Source organism: Physella acuta, unplaced genomic scaffold (assembly GCF_028476545.2).
Source record: "Physella acuta isolate Inbredline_101_S28 unplaced genomic scaffold, ASM2847654v3 ptg000178l, whole genome shotgun sequence".
Taxonomy (NCBI): domain Eukaryota; kingdom Metazoa; phylum Mollusca; class Gastropoda; family Physidae; genus Physella; species Physella acuta.
In genome coordinates, this window is record NW_026731697.1 from 1,255,018 (window position 1) to 1,261,017 (window position 6,000).

The following is a 6,000-nucleotide window of genomic DNA, read 5'->3' on the forward strand; positions in this document are numbered from 1 at the left end:
ATATTAGAGACATGCATGAATAACAATTTAAGGAAGCAGGGGCAGTAATTTGATTTCAACCGATTTTCTTCTTTTCTTTTTTTTTTTAATGTAATATGTGAAGCAAAGTCCCAACAAATGATTGAAGTAATGCTCGACTGATTGAATCAAGGTCCCATTGATTGAAACAATCCCCCACTGATTGGAGCAAGGTCCCACTGATTGAGGCAAGGTGCCATTGATTGGAGCAAGGTCCCATTGATTGAGGCAGATCCCATTGATTAAGGCAAGGTCCCATTGATTGAAACAATCCCCCACTGATTGGAGCAAGGTCCCACTGATTGAGGCAAGGTGCCATTGATTGGAGCAAGGTCCCATTGATTGAGGCAGATCCCATTGATTAAGGCAAGGTCCCATTGATTGAGGCAGATCCCATTGATTAAGGCAAGGTCCCATTGATTGAATCAAGGTCCCACTGATTGGAGCAAGGTCCCATTGATTGAGGCAGATCCCATTGATTGAGGCAAGGTACCATTGATTGGAGCAAGGTCCCATTGATTGAGGCAAGGTCCATTGATTGAGGCAAGGTCTCACCGATCTAATCAAGGTCCCGCAGTAATTCCCAACTTCCACCGCAAGCGACTGGACGTGCTAGCTCCACCCTTGCTTGTCGGGCAGTCATCACGAAAGTCCGGGCTACTTCCGTTTCCGGTACGGACCGTTGCTCAGACACGTGACCGTGTACCTGGTCATTAAGCAACGGTCCAATAAGTAGTTCATTAAAATGGAAGGTCATATTGTGGTAATTTATATTAAATGCCAATCAAATTAAGCCGCGCCTTCTTCACGACTAGTCTTTAAGTCTTGAAGATTCGTTAGCAAATGACCTAGACCAGGGGTCTCCGAACTTTTCAGTCCGAGGGCCGCATTACCTATCAAATTTCAATTCGGGGGCCAGTTTCTTCCAGGCATGTCTTTAATTTTTCTGCGCAAAGTTCCTCATCATCACCAACAAACGATTTTTCCTTGGACAAAATGATCTCCGCGGGCCGGATGAATTGACTTCGCGGGCCTCATCCGGCCCGCGGGCCGTAGTTCGGAGACCCCTTACCTAGACTAACGAATGAAGCCGAAGAAAGATTAAAAAGACAAAATGAATTGTTTTGATAACTAGAAACTACCGCGTATTTACTTGTATTTGTAGGCTGTTTCATGGGGATAGGGCTTGGCCATTGCGATAAGGATTGGCCATGAAGTTAAGGTGTAGCGATGAAGAATAGGATGTGGCCATAGGATGTGGCCATGTAGATAAGATGTGGCCATAAGATGTGGCCATGTAGATAAGATGTGGCCATAAGATGTGGCCATGTAGATAAGATGTGGCCATAAGATGTGGCCATGTAGATAGGATGGGCCATGTAGATAGGATGTGGCCATGTACATAAGATGTGGCCATGTACATAAGATGTGGCCATGTACATAAGATGTGGCCATGTACATAAGATGTGGCCATGTACATAAGATGTGGCCATGTACATAAGATGTGGCCTTGAAGAAAACAGAAAACAAAATAGCAACAAACGTATCATTAACTGCCAGTAAGACAAACTCTAGTGACTTGCATCTAGTGTGGGGTCTATGCTACACACACCACTTGAGCGATCACACACACGCACACACACACACACCGACCACCTGCAGACGTCAGTCTCATCCAATCAAGCTCAGCAGATATCAATATTTTAACCCACCTTTTTTTTCCACCGACCCGATTTATTTTTGGCATCGCTTACAATAGGAGGGATAATTTGCAGTGACGCAACAGGGGAATTAGAATTTAGAATTTATTACTGCTAGGTCTATGGCACAACACTTTACCTCAACTTGTAATAAAAGTGTATCTTTAGAAGGTGGTGTTTAAGTGGCCTAAAGGTGTACCTTCTGATATACCAATCTTCTTATTTTGTGAACTAATTTGTGCTATTTGTGCACCAAGTAGGGCCATTTTTGCACCAAATAGGGCCAGTAGTGCATCAAATAGGGCCATTAATACACCAAATAGGGCCATTAACAAATAGGGCCATTAGTGTACCAAATAGGGCCATTAGTACACCAAATAGGGCCATCAGCAAATAGGGCCATTAGTGCACCAAATAGGGCCATTTGCGCACCAGCTGGGGGTTATTTATGCACCATTGTATAGGTAATCTTCCGAATTAACAGCATTTAAAGATCACTTAACATAAGAAAATATTTTTTTAACTTTGATATTTTTTTTACTCCACTCTAATGAATATCCCACTTCTCTTTTCTTATCCTTTTAAATTTGAAACAAGACTTCCCTCCCCTTACGTCCGCCTGCTCAAGTATTCAGTGAGTTGCTCCCCCTGCGGCGGTAACAACGCACTTCCCGCGTCTAGAGGTCTCGTCTGCTGCTTGCCTACCTGGATCAGCTGTGGGGGTTTTCACACCACGATCGTCTGCTCCACCGAGGTCTGCGACTCCTGCGAGCCAGACGACCACGGTTACCTACCATCTCCCGAGTGGACCCTAATTTTTTGGACGACAAAAGTATGCGCCTCGGTGATGTACCTTAAAATTTTTAACTGTCGTGTTTGTTTGTTTTCTGGCGTATGATCTTAGAACAGGTGCTAGTAATGATATTTATGCTCTCTCGTTTAAGTTTTGACTGGCGAATGTGCACTAGTAAGCTTATGTTTGCATTCATGAAAACAGTTCAGTTGGCTTAGCCGTACGCCGACTTAGAATTAGGATTTGAGTAGAACTAGATTTATACTACACACCTTTATGTTTGATGGTTTTTGTAAAGTTTATTTTTATTAAAAAATTTTGCTACAATAAATAATTCGATGGCCGAAGCAAAAGTTGTATTTTATTTCTAAAACTGAAGAGCCTACACTGTGTATCACCAGCTTACCTAATGAAAAAATAAGCAGGATTAATTTCTTAACGGCGCATTCGACCCTAGCACAGTTACTGGCTAAACTGAGCTAACACACAACTCATGAGACGTATGAGTACTCACTCGTTAGAATATGTAACTAAAAATTGGAAATACATATTTTAAAATATTTAACAAACAAAAAATAGTAAGGTTCATATTTTAAAAGATTTAACAAACACTAATACACGGTTTAAAATATTTAGCTAATAAAAGTACTTTTAAAAAATATTTAAGTGATACTAGAATGCCTTCGTGTAAAAAAAAATTAGATATTTTGAGTGATGTTTACGTTTTCTTTTCCTAGTAATGTTATTTTAATTGCCTCTGAGATTTCAGTTTAAAATGAAGCAATTTTTGCCGAGAGATTGTTCAAAATGAAGCCGTTGCCATGAGGGTATTTTTCTTCTTCGTTTGTAAATTGTTATGTTGGACGGGATTACACCCAACGCAGCTGTATTAAGTGTCACCCTGTTGTGCACTTTATAGGCCGTTGGCTCCAATTTCAGCGTACTTTTTTTTATTTGCTTCCATAGCTTTTGTCTATACAAGAACAAACTAAAAGTTGTTTGATTTTGAATTTTCTGTCCCAGATGAGTTGCTGTCCCCAGCTATTGAGCCTCATCTGCCCGGTGGTTCGAACTCATGACATTTGAGTTTAGCAATCATGAGCTTTACCTACCCGACCACCCCCACCTCTAAAACGTTTTAAGTGAAGTAATTTTAGCTGTTCTGAATGACACAATTTCTTTTGAGAACTCTCTTACCATCATAGCACACAATTTCGGCAAGCAGAGATTACTCTAACTCAGAGGCGTAGCGAGGGGGGGGGGGCGGACCGCACCGGGTGAAACCATTTAGGGGGTGACACCAAGGCAAAAAATAGCAAAATATATAGAGAAAAACTTGAGGGGGTTGCAAATAGAAAGTTTGAGAGGGGTGCAAATCAAAAACTTGAGGGGGGGGGGGGGGTGGGTGCAAATCGAAAGTTTGAGGGGGTGCAAATCGAAAATTTGTCCCCGGTAAGGGTCGCTACGCCTCTGGGGGGGGGGTGACACCGTTAAGTGCCGCACCGGGTGACACCCGACCTCGCTACGCCACTGCTCTAACTTACAGCAAGTGTACAATTTAATTAAACGCGCCACGGTAAATCAAACGTGTAATAAGACAAAAAAAAAACCCCAAACAATTTGTTCACTGCTAAAACTACGGCTGAGATACAATATTAAAAAACAAGTTTGAATTCTCGTGTTAGTAAATTTGTTTTTTATTGAGATAAAATTTACGTCAGAATACAGTTTACTTCTGTCTTTAAAAAAAATGCATTAAACTTGCACAACAAAACAAATATTTGACGATGGGGGATGTTGTGGGGAAGTTGTGGGGGAATCTGTGTGTGTGGGGGGGGGGGGGGGGGGTCTCACGATGTCAACAGACCTTAAACCTAACTATAGGTGAGGATGTCTTTTACATGTCCAAACTGGTCCATTTTCCTCTGCTAGATGGTACTCACCTTAAACTCTATTCTAAGAGGGTCACCTATGGCCACCTGTTTGTTCTACTCTAAATGGGCCACCTACTAGACTATTCTAAATGGGCCACCTGCTAGATTCCGCTTTACTCTATAAGTGGCCCACTTAAGGCCTCCTGCCAGAGGCGTAGCGAGGGGGGGGGGGCGGGGGGTACATATGCCCCCGGGCGCCGACCTTAGGGGGCGCCAAAATGGGTTGAAAATAAAATTAAAAGCTCATTTTAGCTGCAGTTTTGCATTATAAATATAAAAAAAATATATGAGGGGCGCCTAATTGAAAGTTTGTCCCCGGTGGGGGGGGGGGGTCAAATTGAAAGTTTATCTCCGGAAGGCGGAGCAAAATTAAAAGTCTGTCCCCGGAAGGGTCGCTACGCCTCTGCCTCCTGCTAGACTATTCTAGAATCTATGATTGATGCATCGTTACCACCTCTCGACAAAACACACCACACTTCACATTTCTGCCACACTCGCCATCATTTCCCTACCGACATTTCATATTATTTGACAAACAGCAATCATCCTCTATTATAAAGGTAAACAATGCTATACCACGAGAGTAATCCCCCTTGTCCTTTACGTCTTCTTGCTTCTCTCTCAGCAATTTTAAAAACCTAAAGGTAAAACGAATTGGTTATTTTTAGACGTTCTAATAATTCAGTAAAGCTAATTACCTACACATATATTCAACATTTTCTTTTAAAAACTGTTCGCGGTAATTATTAAAGCAAATTTATTTAGAGTTATGTAGATCAGTTAAGTAATCGCGATAAAATTAATTAAGGTTTATTGTCTAATAAAAATGATACAGTTTCGAAGAAAATAAATAACTTTTTTTTTTAAATATAAGCTGTTATCTCGATGTGAATTTTTTTTTCGCAGCTTCTGTAATTTTTCTAAAGTTCTTTACAAGCTGTTTAAAGCTTATGACCTTGAACTTGTACTGACCGGATGTTACCTAATCCCGCAGATACAAAAAAATTCTCTCCGCGGATATACGTCATGTAAATTCATGTTAAATATTTTTTTTTTTAAATTGTATTATCTGAATAAGAGCGAACCAGAGGCGTATCCAGGTTTTCGTTGTAGGGGGAGCGAAAAGAGCAAAAAAAAAGGCGCCGAATTTTTAACACGTTCTAAATTCGTGTATTATACACACACACACACACACACACATATATATATATATATATATATATATATATATATATATATATATATATATATATCAGTAGCGTACGCAGGGGGGGAGCAGGGGGAGCGGCTGCTCCCCCTCTGGCCATTTTCAGCAAAGTGGCGCCTTTTTGGAAACTTTTTAAAGTCAAAGTTTTAAACAATATTTGTTAAAAAATATTTTTGGTCGGCACATCTACGTAAATCACAAGATTTCTTTTCCTTCAGTAATCAAGCATTATTGTACTAGTCTAGAAGTGTCTACGTTTACAACACGTATTAACAACTGCATCAGTTTGCCATTCTAAAACAATTACGATGCATTACAATGTTTAAAAAACCTCTACCGGTAGTACCA